General features: G+C 37.6%; 1 long non-coding RNA gene across 1 annotated transcript in view; it reads left to right on the top strand.

The window, feature by feature from the left end:
- The first annotated feature begins 17,021 nt into the window (after positions 1–17,021).
- LOC138160432 (uncharacterized) overlaps positions 17,022–18,504 on the top strand; it is a 51,000-nt gene continuing 49,517 nt past the window's right edge. The window contains exon 1 of the long non-coding RNA XR_011168145.1: positions 17,022–17,155. This is a non-coding gene — a long non-coding RNA (uncharacterized lncRNA). The remainder of the gene's footprint in view (positions 17,156–18,504) is intronic.

The raw sequence follows: 18,504 nt of genomic DNA on the forward strand, positions 1-18,504 counted from the left end.
GGAATTTATAATTTTGTCTCATCAATATTTGATCTAATATTTGATTAGATGAACTTTATCCACAATTGAAGATGAAAGGAAAAAAATGAAAAAGGCAGTGGCTTAAAAAGATGGCACCACCACCACCACCCCACCACCCCCACCACTACCACCATCACCACCATCACTACTACTACTACTACTACTACTACTGCTGCTGCTGCTGCTGCTGCTGCTACTACTGCTAATGCTACTTACTACCATCATTATCGCTACTACATTCCAGAAACAGGTTATATATGGGAATCTGCTAAATGATTAGACATAGTAATCTAGATGCAAGACGAACATATCAGAAAGTTGGGTAGATTTGGCAGCAGATTATAAGAGAGCAGGGAAAGCGAAGAGAAGAAGAAAAAGTACAGGATGACCCCAAGACTACTTGTTCAAGAGGTAGCAGAAAGGAGCAAGGGGAAAAAAAGGTATAGTGGGAAGGCATTTGTGAAAAATTAAGATGTACTACATTTTAAATTCAAAAGTACAGCAGTCTGAGCTGTCATGTCTTCAACTTGAGCCTAAGGCTGTGGACCTTTCCCTGGGAAAGGTTGGTCATAAGTTGTTAATAAAATTTGAGGTGTCAGCCCCTACTTAGTTCTCTAGATATTTTCTCCCCTAACAGTTAAGATTACATCTCTGTTCCTGGACTTGAACTCTCCTATAGCTTATTTTTCCTTGAACCTTTCCCTGAAATCACAACACCTGTGCTCCATGCAAAGAGGATATATGAAAATCAAATTAAGTTAAATTTTAAAATGAATACTTACTGATTTCTCTCAGTGACCCAAGAGACCCATTGGAGAGGGCAATTGACAGGAAAATAGCCTTCTGACAAATATCTTTCTAGATCTGGCATAGCAGAAGAGCGATTTTCCTGGGTCATGGTGTTGTTTTTTTAATTGACTTAGTTATATGTTGTGGGTAAGCCTAGATTTCTGTCTCCTATCACTTTAATGATACTCATTATAAACAGTATTGTAGAATGGATATCTGGCTTGGTCTGATGCTATTGCTTAAATTTCCATTTTGATTCTTTTCAAAATTTTATTTTTAGGTACATGCTGATAGCCAAAAGCCCTTTAAAAATCACCAGAATTCTACAAATGACTGCGCTTTTCAGTTTCTGTTAGTTATGAGCTATCTGGCTGCTTTTGATTCCACCCCTGATGAATTTGACTTATCTGGCAATGTCAGGCTTTATATATTAAGGACTTGGCAGGATTAAGAAGAGGCTGGATCTAGTACCTCTGATAGGAATTTTCAGTGCTCCAGTTTGAGTGATTGCAGTGGAGACAAAAAATGAAGACCTGGAGATAGCAATTGATGGATACCAACTATACTGAAGAAGAGGACCAGGCTGTGGCACATTGTAAAATTAAATTGATCACCTGGAAAATTAAGTTAGTGCAATAAGTATCTGATAGAGGGACAGAAGAAGGTGAATTAATCTTGTCAGAGTGGCTTTTAAGGTACTGGGGATGGACATCTTGGAGTTACATCTCATGTGCTTTATGCCTGAGCCTTAGAAATACAGATTTAGCCACATGCTTTCAATGTATGTGTAATAACTCCAACAATTCTCAGAATGGCTTGCTGCTTTGCACAAGGGACTAACTCTCTAAAAACACTGATATTTCAGTCTTTTGCCATCCTTGGATGAAATGATGGGTCAAGGCTACATCAAACTAGGACTTTCCCCCCTTTGGTATACTCATATTACTAAGATCAGGAAAGAGCAAACACAAAAAGGCAGAGGAGCCCAGGGGACCCCCATGTAAGGTAGCCTAGTGAAGTCCATACACTATCCAGGTAGGGGACAAGAGGTGTTTCTCTACGATATTTAAGTAGAGGACAGTCCTTTCCCACCTTTTGCTGAAATCATATGCTGTCACCTGAAGAGCCATAGGTTCAAACAGAAAGTGCCTCTTCTTTTAAAAGGTCCACTGAGTCATCAGCAATTCTGGTTCAGAAAGTAACTAAGGTATTTTTTATCATCTACCATTGTAAGCTGCTCATCAATAATTCATACATAGCTAGAAGAAGTGCCACACGTCTCCACCCTCAAGGTTCCATATGGTCACCCCAAACTAGGAATTATGATTGGCATGTTCCATGGTTAAGGGGTCCTTGATTTACATGCATAATATACAGAGCTTTATATGGGTTTAAGCTCTCGGTTTTGTTGGAAAAGATTTGAAGCTAAGGCACAAACCCTACTTTTAGAAAGACTGTTACCAAATAAATGCAATATTTTTTTTTCTTAAAGATTGTATATGAATTCAGCACAAAACTGAGAACAATCCAACCACCCTTGTCAAAATGCATTTCTATAGCAGGTATGTTTGTCGTGGCAAAGAACTAGAAATTTAAAAGTGTCCCAAATGGTTGAGCAAATTATGGGATATGAAAGTGAAAGAATACTATGGTGTCCTAAGGAGAGATAAAGAGAAACCTGAGAAGACTTTAATGAACTGATACAGATTGAAGTAAGCAGGACCAAGAGGATGATTTATATAACAATATAAATGTCAAAGACCAATAAATTAAAAAGATTTAAGAAGTCTAATCAATGCTATAACCAATTATGATTCCAGAGGACAAATGATGAAGAATGATACTCACCTACTGACAGAAAGATGATGGACAATGAAGAATAAAAAATAACACATTTTTAAGTTTATTTATTTTTAGATTTAAACATTCACTTCCATAAGTTTTAAATCCCCCCCCAACTCACCCATCCCCAAGATGGCATGCAATTGGATATAGGCTCTACATACATATTTCTATTAAACATATTTTCACATTAATCATGTTGTATAGAAGAATTATAATGAATGGGAGAAACCAGGAGAAAGAAAAACAAAACAAGACATAAAAGAAAATAGTCTGCTTTGCTCTGCATTCAGACTCCATAGTTCTTTCTCTAGATGTGGATAGCATTTTCTGTCACGAGTCCTATGGGATTGTTTTAGGTCTTTGCATTGCTGAGAAGGGCTAAGTCTATCAAAGTCAGTAATTGCGCACTATGGCCATTACTGTGTACAATGTTCTCCTGGAAGAAATACATTCTTTTGAGATGAGGGCCATATGGGAATTTGTTTACTTGGCCACTTGTATGTTACAAGGGTTTTGTTGTCCCTCCCCCACCCCAGTTTTCTTTTGGATGGGTAGGAGAGAAATAAATACTTGTTAATTGAAAATGATTTTTTTTTCAAAATGAAGGCCATTAAAAAAAAAAAAAACCTTGGTATATGTGGTACTATAGCTGTAACTACAATGGTAACCAATCCCTAAATTTCTAGGAACCTTAATGAAGATGAGCTTGAACAAGTGGTGGGCATAGTGGAAAGGATACCTGATTTTGAATCAGAAAATATGAGCTTGAATCCATCATCTGCCACTTACTACCTGTGTGACAATGGGCAAATCACCTTTACCTCTCCAGGCCTCTGTTTCCTTATATGTAAAAAGAAGGGGTTGGATTAGATTACCTGTAAGGAAATTTACATATAAAAACTATGTGATTTTTATGATTCAATCCAATGCAGTAAGTCTTTATTAAGCAACTACTTTATGTAAGACATTGACCAAGGCAATAGAGAATACAAAATCAAAAAGGAAACATTCCCTGTCCTTAAGGAATTTGCATTCTACTAGGATGATACAGCATGTACACAGAAAAGTAAATACAAGGTAATTAAAGGAGGAAGCAAGTGCTGGCAACTTTAGAAAGAGCTTGAGGGACATGGTAGCTGAGCTGAGCCTTGGAGCAAGGTCAGTCAGGTACCTAATATTTATTAAGCACCTACTTTGTCCAAGCAAAAGACTATCCCTGCCCTCAAGAAACTCATAATCTAACACTTTCAAGAAAGGAGTCTGGGTGAATTTTAAATTAGACTTCATTTGAAAATATTTCTGCATTCTGGGAAGTCAAATCTTTCTGGCTATAGCTTTAAACCAATTCAATAAGTATAGCATGGCAATGTGACTTCAGTTCCTGCCCCTCTAAATTTTGCTAATAGTATATCACATAGATAGGACAATTAGTCTGAGTTTAACCATCATAATATTCTAAAATTACCTTTGGTGACAACTACTCCATTAGTATTTTTTCTTAGACAAGCTTCTAAATTATTTATATAACTATAGGACTGGGAGACAGTGTGGTATGTAAATAGATGGCTGACTTTGGATTGAAGAAGACTGAGCTTTAAGTCAGGTCTACCCAATGATTGGGGGCCTCTCTCATGCTATTTTTTTTTAAAGCAATCAGGGTTAAGCAACTTGCTCAAGGTTACATGGCCAGTTATTTCTGGGTGTGGTGCTGAGTATCTGAGCCCGGATTTGATCCAGGTCATCCCGACACTGGAGCCGGTGCTCTTACTCGCTGAGCCACCTGGCCTCCCCTAAGCAATTGGGGTTAAGTAACTTGCTCAAGGTGACACAGCCAGGTGTTTCTGAGTGGGTGCTAAGTGTCTGAGCCTGGGATTCCATCTCCAGGTCATCCCAACACTGGAGCCAGTGCTCTTACTCGCTGTGCTACCTGGCTGCCCCTCTCATGCTCTTTTGATACTGCTCAGATACCAAATATATAGTCAGACTATACAGAGGTCATCTCTCACTCTTGTTATAGTACTGATCCATTTTATTTTTTATGGCTTATACCTTTCTCTGATGACAAATATTAAAAAATGCCACCAACTAATTTTGTCTGCATGATGGTAAACAATTGGTCTGATTTTTCTTCTTCACAGAATTGCTTGAGTCAATTGCCAAATTGACTCAAATGGCTTATTTTTCGCATTATAGAATTTTCTTAGATAGTTTTTGGTTACCTCCATTTACTCTTAACACAGACACTTGGCTAAAATAATATTTATTTTGACACATGAAATTGACAAAAATATATAAGGTTAAGGCAAATAATCATCTTTAGTCCTATTGTCCTATTGCCAAAATAGGAATTAAAGAACATGAGGGCCCACAAAGAAATCCAGGATGGCCATTTACTATTATGACTGCGATATAGGTGTTATAAAACTAAGTAGAACCATTTCACAGATGAGGAAACTAAAGGTCATCAGAGTTAAGTGACTTGCTTATGGTTGAAGAGCTAGTGAGGGTCAGAGGTTAGAGATTAGCTTTTATCCCAGATTTCCCTAGCTCTGGCTCTATCAGTCTCTATCCTCTATGCCGCACTGCCTAAAGAAGTAGACAAAAGGGGATTAGGCTGTCTCTCTGAGACATATATTCCTTTCTTTTATGACAGTTTTGACCACAGGGACAAGTTATTTTGTACTGATTAAGGAAGAGTATAAGAAGAGTCCAAAGTGCTTTCTAAGGGAATCTCAAATGACTGTTCCCATGGAAGAAATGAAGATGAGGAAAGCCAGAATCAGAGAAGATATATATTTCAAGTCGTTGGAGTTATATGGAAATCCTGTAGCAAATCATGTTCCATTGGCAAATGAATGATTCTATGGAGATAATCTGAGATCACAGAAAAGCAAAGGCGACAGGAAGACTATACACAATGACTACAATAATCACAAGAACATGTAGATTGTAGATTGGCTATGTTATTACATCCTAGGGGACCATTCCCATTCTCTCCTGCACCAGAGGAAGGGGAAGGGCCTATTGGAATGCTCTATCACAACGTACCAGGAATCTGCACCTCTCCTCTCATGCCTCCCTTTGATAACAATTCCAATGAAAAGAACACTAAAACAAAGCCAAAGGCTATGCAACTTTAATGCCCAACCTCAGCCTTGGTAAGTGATGCCTCATAGCAGTTTTTGTCAGTTGGTTTTGTTCAACTTTTTTTGCAAAAGTGCAAGGGAAGGTTCACTGGGTCAATTGGGTGAGTTAGGAAGGATATTCTGTTTCATAATGACTTATGTAAAGACAAAAAAACATCAATAATTTTTAAAAGAATTAAAATACATCTACCTCTCTTTCTCCAACATCCCATTCCAAAGGAAGAAAATCCCGTCATCAGAATGATCATTAGAGCTAAGTCACATATTTTAGAATTGTTTTAGAAAGCTACTACATGGAAGAGAAGACAAAGAATAGCACCATTTATTCCAGTCTTAGCAGCCACCTACTACAGTCTACTAAAATCCTCTAAGCTTTATGATCTGCCCTGTCTCTAAGCCCTGTAATTTCCAGGCACTGTCAACTTCACCATAAAAATATCTAATATCTCTGGGCCTTACCATCATCAACCCCACTGCTGATCTCCAAGTACTGCTGGGCTTTTCTGTCTTCCCTTCAGGTGACATTTGTTTTATTTGTTGCTCCTCTTCCAACAGCCCAACTCCCAAACCCATCTCCTCTTAGAGGGTGAGTTCCTTGAGAGCAGGGAGTCTTACTTTTCTTATTTGTAACCCCACTGTTTAGCCCATTGCTCAGCCCATAGTGAAGGCTTAATTAATGTTTGTTTGTTTTTTCATTCACTCATTTCTTCTAAACAAATTACACATATCAGATTATCCATGAGACCTAACAATTTTTCAGCATCTCTTTGCTTAGAATACATGCCGGCATTATGATCTTGTGATTTTGTGCCTCTTATTTTTACTTTTCAGGGATGTATGCCCTTGTCTCATGCAAACGCTACTGAAGCATCAACCAAACCAACTATTGACCTTTTCACCATAGGAGGGTAATAGTGATGAGCTGTTCTTCCAGGCACCTGCTGGGAATCTCCATTGCAATGTAATGATCTTTCTGTCAGGGAACTGCAGACTCTAGGGGAAAAAAGAAACCCGAAAGTTGAATTCTCTGCATTGTACTGAAAGATAACCACCTAGATCAACCAGTGTTTCATCTAAATATACACTATTTACCTTTTTAATTTGGCAGAGTGTAAAATTTAAAATAACATTGAACCCTAACCCCTGTGTGTGGTGGCACTATATATGTGTGTATGTATATGTTGGGGAGTGGGAGGGAAATTCTTCTAAATCACCTGCCATTCTTCTTGGTTCTAACACTTAAGATTCACTTTTATGGTCAGTGATAAATGGGCTCTTTCTTTTAGTGGTCTCTCTCCTTGTGGTAGACTCTTTTCCTTTCGGCTGATCTGTCTTTGCCATTGTTTTGCATATAACTTCATTAGTAGTCAGTAACCTGTTGTTTGAGTGATCAGGAGTAAGGAAGATACCAGCTGCCATTCAAGATATCAGAAGACCTTATAAAAGGGGAAAGAAATAGAAGGCAGTCCCATCAGACAGACTTACCTAGGGAGTGATGAGGTCATAAACGGCGCCCAGTGGTGGAAGGGAATCACCCCCTGAGCCTTCAGAATTCAGAAGTCAGTAGAAAGATAAGGCCTAAGGAACAGAGATCGGTATTTTTAATATAGCCACAGAAATAGAAACCTCAGCAGTGAATTAAAAGAATCCTTCTGACTGACAACAGAAGACATCTGTATCTGCCCTATGGTTGGGGGATTTAATTCCAAATCATTCTTCTTAGTGAGCTACTCTGTCTCTTCCAATTAGGATAGGAACTGGACCTGTGATATCATTGATGTAGGGAACTCCTAGGTGAGGAAATTCCCTCTACCAATGCCTATCAGCACCCACTCTGCAAATGAGAGGTGCCTGGAGCACTGACTATTTAAATGACTTAGTATCACAGAGAGGATTTTAACCCAGGTCTTCCTGGATCTGAAAGCATCTTTCTATCTATTACCATAAGATTGTCTCTCCCTCTTCAATTAAAAGCTCACAAATCTCATAGAAATAGAAAAAAACTAGAAGTAAAGATCTGAATTTCTTAAACCTTTGCTACAGCTATAATCTTTATCCACATACAATTTTCAAATATTTCACTTATATTTTAAATCCTTTTTTGTTTATCAAATTTGTTTTATAATCTTATATGTTTCTAGTGGTAGGTATACTGAAGTGATATATGTGAATGCATATATTATATATGTGTATATTCTATGTATATGATATGGGAATACACTAATATAGTAAACATTAGTTCTTTCATATCAGTAAAAGCCAAAATCTTTCACAAAAAGTTGTGGCCAAACTTAGAACAGGAAAAATTCTAATCAACATTTGTGTTTATTTTGACTTCACACATGAATTGCTATCAAATCATCTGGTTCTAAGTTGGGCATGAGAACAGTCACAGTGGTTCATTCAAGCTATAGTCATTTTTCTTCTGACCAGATGGGTTGTGAGGAGATAGAAGTTGCCACAATTACATCATGACTTTTTTTTCCTAGGTATCAGAAGCATTATTTTGATTAAGGTCAAACAGCTCAAGCCACTAGGAGTAGCATGAAATTGAGAGACCATATTCTAATACATTGACTCAGTTAATAACACTCCACCTAACTTTAGATCCATATAGCCTGGCAGGATTTTAGCACAGTGTTTCTCAGAAAAAATCAGCCAAACAGAAAAAAAAACCCTGAAATTACATGCAGTGAACCTTAGAGTATTTGTTTAAAATATTTGTTATGCTTATGTTAAAAAAGTGCATTAGTATTAAGAAAATGTCAGTTCAAAAAATCAATAATGTCTGCTTACTAAAATATATGTTCTTTGAAAATAAATCCTTACATAAACCTGTGGTTTAAAAAAAAATCCCTTCTCCTTGAGAGAAAATAGAGCATTCAAGCAAACATTAATTCCAGTCAGAAAATGTCTTTAATTTGTTGTGATGTTTAAAAGAAGTGGTAAAGTTACTATTAAAAATTCCAAGTAAAGTGTCTTCTTTATAGCTTGAAACATGATGAGTAATTCTCCCTTAATAATTATCCACCTTTATATTATGCTTTAAGCTTTACAAAGGGTTTTCTGAAACTCTGTGAGGTAGATAGAACAAGGATTATTTTTAAAAGTTTTATTCATGTTTTTAGTTTTTATAAAAATATAGATTTCTCTCTCCTCGCTCTCCCTCACACACATCTACATACCACTGAAACTTTTTTTAATTTTTTAAATTTATTTAGTATTTAATTTTTCCCAGTTGCATGTAAAAAATGTTTACATTTGTTTTTTAAAACTTTGAGTTCCAAATTCTCTCCCTTCCTCCATCCCCAATATCCACCCCCAATTGAGAGGCAAGCAATTCCATATAGGTTATATATGTGTAGTCATGCAAGACATATCCATAATAATCATGTAAAAGAAAACATAAAAAAAAATCAAGAAAAATAAAGTTAAAAAAGTTGCTTAAATCTGCTTTCAGATACCAACAGCTCTTTATCTGGGGATAGATAGCCTTTTTCATCATAAATCCTTCAGCATTATCATGGATCATTATATTGTTGAGAGTAGCTAAGTCTCTCACAGTTGGTCATTTTACATTGTCACTGTTACTTGTACCCAGTACATTTCACTTTTCATCAGTTCATGCAAGTCTTTCCAGGTTTTTCTGAGAGCATCCTGTTCATAATTTCTTATATTACAATAGTATTTCACCATAATTATGTACAACAAATTGTTCAGTCATTCCCCAATTGATGGGCATTCCCTCAATTTCTAATTCTTTACTACCAGAAAAGAGCTGCTATAAATATTTTTGTACGTATAGGACATTTCCTTTTTTTTTTTTTTTTTTTGCTTTGAGGATACCGAACTAATAATGGTATTGCAAGGTTAAAGGGTATGGAGGGTATTATAGCCCTTTGGGCATAGTTCAAAATTGTTCTATAGAATGGTTTAATCAATTCACAACTCTGACAACAGTACATTAATGTCTCATTTTTCTGACATCTCCTTCAACCTTTGTCATTTATCTTTTCTGTCCTACTAGCCAATCTTAATAAGTATGAGGTAGTACCTCAGAATGGTTTTAATTTGCATTTTTCCAATCAATAGTGAGTTAGAATATCTTTTCATATGATTATAGACAGCTTTAATTACTTCACCTGAAAAGTGATTGCCTTTTGATCATTTATCAATTAAGGAATGGTTCTTATTTTTATAAATTCGATACAATTCTCTATATGTTAGAGAAATGAGGGCTTTAGGGGGCGGAGCCAAGATGGCGGAGCAGAAGCACAACCTTCCCGCAGCTCCGGCTTCCACCCTCCCCAATGCATGTAAAAAGGGGACTCTAAACAAACTTTGGAGCTGTAGAACCCACAAAAATGACACAGAGAAGCTAACCTCCCACTGAGGACAGCCTGGCAGGCCGGCAGGAATCGGCCAGGACAGCCCTCTGGGAGCCAAGACCAGCACCACGTCGAGGCTTTAGCCCCAGGGCAGGCCTGACCAGCCACCAGCCAGAGGGACTCCAGATCAGCAGAAGCTGTGGCCATTTCCAGATTTATCAATACATAGATGTGAAGGACAAAGTGAGAGGCCAGTGCAGTCTGGACTTTGGGACCCAGTAAGTGGGAGTGCGTGGCTTTTACCACCAGGGCGAGAAACCACTGAGACTCCAGCACAGCCTGCCAGCACCACATGGCGGCTTCAGCTCCTGGCCTGCAGAGTGTAGGGGGACCAAGTACCAGTCTGCGGGGTAATCGCTCTTGCTTTAACCTGCTTGGATCTGGATTGCAGTCTAGGGTGGAGGTCCTGGGGTGTGTGTCCAGCTTGCCAGAGCGTGTGAGACCTCAGAGAGGGCACCCATCTAATACCTCTGGCAGCAGAGAAAACCCCAGCGTTTGGGACCAAAGCTCCCCTGTCTGGTGGCAGAGTCCTACTTTGGCAAAGAGCCCAAAAGTCAAATAATTGAGTGCCAAAATGAGCAGGCAAAGGAAACAAAGCAGACAGAAGATTCCAACTTTACACTCCTATTTTGGGGACAAGAAGGAGCAAGGCATGGAACAGGAGGAAAACAGTGAAGTCAGAATTCCTGCACCAAAAGCTTCAAAGGAAAATACAAGCTGGTTACAGGCCATAGAGAACCTTAAGAAAGATTTTGAAAACCAAATAAGAGAAGTGGAGGAAAAAATTGGGAAGAGAAATGAGAACAATGCAAGAAAATTATGAAATGAGAGTCAACAGCCTGACTGAGGAAAATAATACCTTAAAAAACAGACTGACTCAAATGGCAAAGGAGGCTCAAAAAGGCAATGAGGAGAAGAATGCCTTAAAAAAGTCGAATTTGCCAGGTGAAAAAAGAATCTCAAAAGCTCAGTGAGGAGAATCATTGCTTCAGAATTAGATTGGAGCAAATGGAAGCTAATGACTTTATGAGAAATCAAGATGCTGTTAAACAGATCCAAACAAATGAAAGAATAGAAGGCAATGTGAAATATCTCATGGGAAAAACCACTGACCTGGAAAATAGATCCAGGAGAGATAATTTAAAAATTATTGGACTACCTGAAAGCCATGACCAAAGTAAGAACCTAGAAAGCATCCTCCATGAAGTTCTCAAAGAAACCTGCCCTGATGTTATAGTACCAGAGGGCAAAATAGAGGTTGAAAGAATCCACCTATCACCTCCTGAAAAAGATCCCAAAAAGAAAACTCCTAGGAATATTATAGCCAGGTTCCAGAATTCCCAGATTAAGGAGAATATATTTCAAGTAGCCAGGAAGAAACGATTTGAATATTGTGGAAACACAATCAGGATAACCCAGGATCTGGCAGCTTCTACACTGAGGGATCGAAGGGCTTGGAATGTGATATTCCAGAGGTCAAGGGAGCTGGGATTAAAAAACCAAGAGTCACCTACCCAGCAAAACTGAGTATCATGTTTCAGGGGAAAATATGGTCATTCAGTGGAATACAGGACTTTCAAGCATTTTTGCTGAAAAAAACAGAGTTGAATAGAAAATTTGACATTCAGAAACAAGAAGCAAGAGAAGCATGAGAAGGTGAACAGGGAAAAGGAATCATAAGGAACTTATCAAAGTTGAACTATTAACATTCCTACATGGAAAAACAATAATTGTAACTTATGAAACTTTTCCCAGTAATTGAAAGGATTACAAATATATATATATATATATATATGTATATATATATATGTCTTTATATGAGGGTATGCAGGCATATGAATGCATATGTGAATGTGTGTATATACGTTTACAGATATACATAGATAGAGGGCACGGGACCAATTTAACAGGAAGGAATGATACTTAAAAGTTGAAATTAAGAGGTGAGAGAAATATAATGAGAGGAGATGGAGAGAGACAGATTGGGGCAAACTATCTCATACAGAAGAGGCAAGGGAAAATGGTTACAATGGAGGGGAAGAATAGAAAGGCAAAAGGGCATGGGTCAACCTTATTCCTATTGAATCTGGCTTGAGGAGGGAGGGAAATACACACTAAATAGGGTATCTCACCCTCCAGGAGAATAGGGGGGGAAGGGGATGAGAGGGGGGATGATGGAAGGGAGGGCAGGCTGTGGGGGGAGGGAAGTTGGAAGCACCCACTTTTGGAAAGGGACAGGATCAAAGTAGAGAATAGAACAAGTGGGAGGTGGGATAGGAGGGAGGGAAAAATAGTCAGTCTTTTACAATACATCTACTATGTTATTGTTTTGCATTAGCCACACATGTACATCCTATACTGAACTGCTTGTCTCCCCAGTGGGGGTGGGTGGCAAGGGGGGAAGGGAATGAATCTGGAATTGAAAGTTTTAAAATCAAATATTCAAATATAAAAAAAAGAAATGAGGGCTTTATCAGAGAAATTTGCTTAAAAATTTTCAGTCACTGTTACTAACTGTATTTCCCTCCATCCTATTCCCCCTACTCCCTTTTATTCTATTATTTCTCTCCTTTCACCCTGTCCTTCCTCCAAAGTGTTTTGCTTCTGACTACCCCTTCCTACCAATCTTCCCTCCGTTCTATCACCTCCCCCTTCTATTATCACCTTCCCTTTCTATTTTCCAGTAGGGTATATATTTCTGTACCCCATTGCCAATATATTTTATTTCACCATTTATATGTAAAAATAATATTTAACATTTATTTTTAAAACTTTGAATTTCAAATTCTCTACCTTCCCCCTTCCCCACTCCCCCTCATTGAGAAGGCAAACAATTCAATATATGTTATACATGTGTAGTCATGTAAAACACGTCCATAATACTCATGTGAAAGACTAACTATATTTTCCTCCATCCTATCCCATCTGCTATTTATTCTATTCCCTGTCCCTCTTCAAAAGTGTTTGCTTCTGATTACTCTCTCCCCACGTCTGCCCTCCCTTCTATCACCCTCTCTTCTCTTATTCCCTTCAGATTTCTACACCCAGTTAAATGTGCATATTATTCCCTCTTTAAATCAGTTGTGATGAGAGTAAGGTTCACTCCTTCCCTCTCACCTCTCCCCGCTTCCCCTCCACTGCAAAAGTTTTTTCTTGCCTCTTTTAGGTGAGATAATTTACCCCATTCTACCTCTCTCTTTTTCCCAATACATTCCCCTCTCACTCCTTAATTTTATTTTTAGATACCATCCCTTCATATCCAACTCATACCTGTGCCCTCTGCCCACATATACTCCTTTTAATTACCCTAATAATGAGAAAGGTCTTATGAGTCACAAAAATCTTTCCATGTAGGAATGTAAACAATTCTACTTTAATAAGTCCCTTATGACTTCTCTTTCCAGTTTACCTTTTCATGCTTCTCTTGAGTCTTGTATTTGAAAGTCAAATTTTCTATTTAGCTCTGCACTTTTCTCAAGAATGCATGAAACTCCTCTATATCATTGAATATCCATTTTTCCCCTCGTGGATTATAACCAGTTTTGCTGGGTAGATGATTCTTGGTTGTAATTTTAGCTCCTTTGCCCTACAGAGTATCATATTCCAAACCTTCTGATCCCTTAATGTAGAAGATGCTAAATCTTGTGTTGTAGCTTCATGATACTTGAATTGTTTCTTTGTGGCTGCTTGCACAAGCACTCTTCTGCCCAGAACTGTAAGGAAAGTTCCCTTTTCACTGTGGGAACAAGTTCTTCTATGATAGTGCTCTTTCTTGCCCTGAAACTGCCAACCAGGACAGCAACCCAGATCCAAATATGGGCAAAGCAATAGAGTTCTGCCTCAGTGCTAGCAAGAGACCCCTGTAATCTTGTTGTTTGATCTTTGAGCTCCAGAAGCAGCAGCTGCCACTGCCATTACCACTGCTACTGTGACTGCTAATTCAGTCACTCCCAAGGCCTGCTCTTGGTTTGCTGGTGCTGGGACTGTGCTCCTTTCTCACTCAGGTCCAACAGACCTTTCCTCCTGACCTGTTTTTAGTGTTTATTGGCTAAGAAGTCTGGAAATTGTCACAACTGCCAGTGATTTAGCCCCCAGAGACCTGCTCTGGGTTTGCTAGGGCCCAGCCTGTGCTGGTATGGCCTGTGCTGAATTGCACTCCTCTCTTAGCCTAGTGCAATAGACCTTTCCTGTTGACCTTTCAGGTTATCTTGGGCTGGAAATTTGTTTTACTCTGTCTTTTGTGGGCTCTGGTGCTCTAGAATTTGTTTTGAGTAATTTTGTTTTTACAGATATTTGGAGGGTTTGGGGGAGAGCTCAGGCAAGTCTCTGCCTTTAACTCCGACATCTTGTCTCTGCCCCCAGACCTTGACTCAGAATCTTTGATAATAACAAAGAAAAGCAGTTAATTCAAACCAATGAACAAACTGTGTCTGATATCATATTGTATGGATATTGTAATAACCCACTTTATACATCAGGAAGCTCAGGCTCAGAGAAATTAAGTGACTTGCTCATATTCAAGTAGCTAATGAATATTAGAGTCAATATTCAAACCTAAGCATACTGACTAAAGGACCAGTTCTCTTTCCATTATACCTCCTGGATCCCAGACAACTCTTCATAACCTGGAATTCATATGAATATCAATACTACAGAGGTACAAAGAGAAGCAAGAATCAGGATGTGGTTATTTCAAAGAGGCAACATGGTTATTGTGGGGGAAACGTCCTCAATCCGAAATTAAAGGACCTGGATTCAAACTCTAGTTTTGCCAAGGTCAAAAGTCTGACTTGGGAACATTATCTCTAGGACTTAGTTTCATCTACAAAATGAAAGGATGAATATATTACTTTATGGGTTCCTGATGAGTCTAGCCCAATGGATGCCTAAGGGACAATGGGACTGTCTGCCTTTAGGTATTGTGTTACATATGTCCCACGTATACTTTTGACCACCAGTAAAAGTGTAACAGTCATTAATTTGGCTCTCCCCAATTTTAGCTTGTAGCTATTCTTGTCTGCCAAGGAAATAATTTCCCATAGGTCAAAGTTAACTTTATGGAATGTTCCCTGATGGGCTACCCGCCATCTTCACATTAGATATCCTCCAGAAGTAGATGCTTGACCATAGGATGAGGCCTTTAATGGACCTCAATGATTCTCTTGCTTTACATTTCAACAGCTTGGTCAATGGGCAGTAAAGAATTTACATTTTGCAGTTTCCCCCCAAATACTTTATGTGCTATTTTTATAGACTGGTAGATTTGCCATTATCCAATATCATGTGGTTTTCCATGAATTATCTATCTTGGTTGTTCCAGTGAAATTAAGATTATGTAGCAGAACTCCATCTTACAGTTCAAATATCTGACAACAAACTGGACAACTGTCATGCTGCTTATTTGACTGAGAGTATTCTATCCTCAAGCTGTAGCTGCTAGATAAACCTCTTCAACCAGTCTTGGTTTTCTTACATTCTGGCTATAAGTTTGTAGATCTGCTCTCTGTTCTCATACTCCAAATCACAGGGACCTAAGTTTCCCACTCATACATGCAACATCATTCAAGAAGACCTTTATATAATGCTTTTTAAAGTTTGGAAAGTTCTTTATACACTTCAAGACTCATCATTAAAGCATTCCTAGTTTTTCATCTATCCATTGCATAACCACAGACAGCTAGGTGGATAGCGAATATACAGCTAGGTCTTGAGTCATCCAGCCTCAGACACTTACTGTGTGACTTAGGACAAATCACAACCTCTTTTTGCCTCAGTTGCCTCAACTATAAAATGGGGATACTAATAGCACCTGCTCTCTAGGGTTGTTGTGAGGATAAAATGAGTTAATACTTGTAAAACACTGAGTCCAGTACCTGGTACATAATGTATACTATATAAATGCTGAGTGCATTATTACTGTTATTATAATTAATTGTATCAAGGCCCTTGGGCATCATCATTGAACTAATTTTAGATCTAACAAAGTGGATTTGGTTGTAGCAGTCCAGTCTTTGTCACTAACTACTGTATTATGTGATATGTCACTTAATATATCTGTGCCTCATTTCCCCACTGATAAATTAGGAATTGCCATACCTACCTCATAGAGGTAATGGAAAGGGGAAAAGTGAAATATTTATGCAAAATTGTTGTAAATAGTAAACAATATGCAAATTCAGGACACTAAAATCATTCTCCTCTTGATAAATATGAACAAAATGGTCATTCAAAGAGAAAATACTCATATAAGAAAAGAAAAAGACTGTCAAAACAAATTAATGTATTTTCTCATGAATATTTAAAATGGCCAATGCATAGCCATCCTTTCCATTTGTGGTAATTTTGGTACTTTTAAAACTCACCTGTTGACTTTGACTAGTCAAGTATAAACCTTTTAAGAATTAATTTTCTGCACAGTAGAGTGCCATTTTGGAAGAAAGACTGTTTTTTAAAAGAAGGATAGACAAGGAGAACTACTTATGCATATAGAATAATCTTGAACTAGAACTTAATTTGCGGTTCTTAAAAGTCCAAAAAAGGCATAGTATTATATAAAATATTCTTTCCTCATCTGTTTTTTGTCAGGCCTGCTATACTGTCCAGTGGATATTTTGGGCCAAATTTTCAATGTCCAAACAGTAACAGGGAGAGCTCAGTGCTGCCTGAGAGAATTCCTTCGTGCTGTCTCCCTTGGACTCTAATGTGTTGTCACTCCATGTGAATGAAATATTATATCTTAGTGCACCGTTTCCATTTGGGAACAGGGCACCAGCTGTCTTCTTGAATTTCCATGGCACTTAATCTAGCTTTAAGCTTGGTTAGCTTTCAATTCATAAAGAAGGTAACGGTGTCTACATGGGGTCACATTTTCAGCAAGGTCCCTGAGGTAATGAAGTACAGAATGGATGCTAATAAGGAGAACTGTACAGCTAATTCCCAAGTCACGTGCAGAAAGGAACTTTAAAGGTACTTTGTCACAGTAACGTGAGAAGTGAGCTGAAAAGGAGTTTAAGTTGGGAGCTGTAGAGTGTTATGATGTTGGGGGTACCATGTGAGAAGATTTAGGGCATCTGTCTTCAAAATTTGCAATGCTAAAAAATACCACCTACCACCATGGTATCATTAGTGTGAACACTTTAAAATTACACACAAAATAGGAAAGAGGTTTATTGTTCTTTAATTTTATTTAGATGTTGTTTTGTAATATTTTGACATATTTATATTGAATATTGAAATGTAACTTGCTATTAATATTAAAATTTCTTAGCTTTAGAACACATCAAGGCCTTGTAAAGGTGTAAAATAGTGAATTCAGAAATGATCAAAATTGTATCAATTATGATATAGAACAATAATAAATAATAACAGTAGTTTCACATGTTAATGTAATTGCTAACAATAGTCTCACAGAAACAGTGTGGCATAGTAGATATAGGATTGTTCTTGGAGCCAAGAAAAAGACCTGGGTTCAAATCCTGTCCCAACACATACTAGCAGTGTGATTTTTAAGCAAGTCACTTAACTTTTGAGTGTCCAAGACCACTCTATAGGAATATACAGAGAAGTTACTCATCTTCATGAGTGTAGAAGTAGTTTTTTTTACCTACTTCTAGAGTCTTATAACTATAAAATCACAGGTCAAGGCAAAGAAAATTCTAGAAAAAAACCAAACACAACAAAAAGATAGAGAAACAAAGAGTATAAAATCATTTCATTAGGGTATAATTAGCGTATATAAAGTCATTACACATTTGTCTCCAATTCATTTGACTTTAAATGGTGATTCCCATATATATGTATATATATATTAAGATGATTTATATGAAAGTTAACATATTTATATTTTCTAAATATATTTCAAAAACTGAGAATCTTTTTAAAGCTACATTTTCTTCTTGTGTTTGGGATCCTTTCTTATCTTTTTTTAATTTTCTGAGCCAAATAGTTTTATGTTAAAATGCAAAAGTTCTCAGAAACTGAGTCAAAATAACTGTGAAAGTTTTTTCGGTTATTCATAAGAAAGTACAGAAAATAGAGTCAAATATCTCAAAAGAAGTTTCAGAACCAAAGTCAATGTCGCTTCCAAAGCCGTGAAGTGAATAAGACAATTTCAGATAATTGGCGTTATTTATTCAGCCTGGGATCTCCATATCTTAGCTTGTCTCTATCTGCTTGGGGCACTAAGAGATGGATTTCTGTGCCAGTCGTGTTATGAGTACACATTAAAAAATGATAGGCTAACATGTAAACAAATTAGTAGTGGAAGGTAGACATTTTGACTTTTGGCTTTAACCACTCTGCTTTCCTTGAATCTA

This window comes from Petaurus breviceps, unplaced genomic scaffold (assembly GCF_028583685.1).
Source record: "Petaurus breviceps papuanus isolate PSGF00001 unplaced genomic scaffold, PetGlider_PUasm1.0 181, whole genome shotgun sequence".
Lineage (NCBI taxonomy): Eukaryota > Metazoa > Chordata > Mammalia > Diprotodontia > Petauridae > Petaurus > Petaurus breviceps.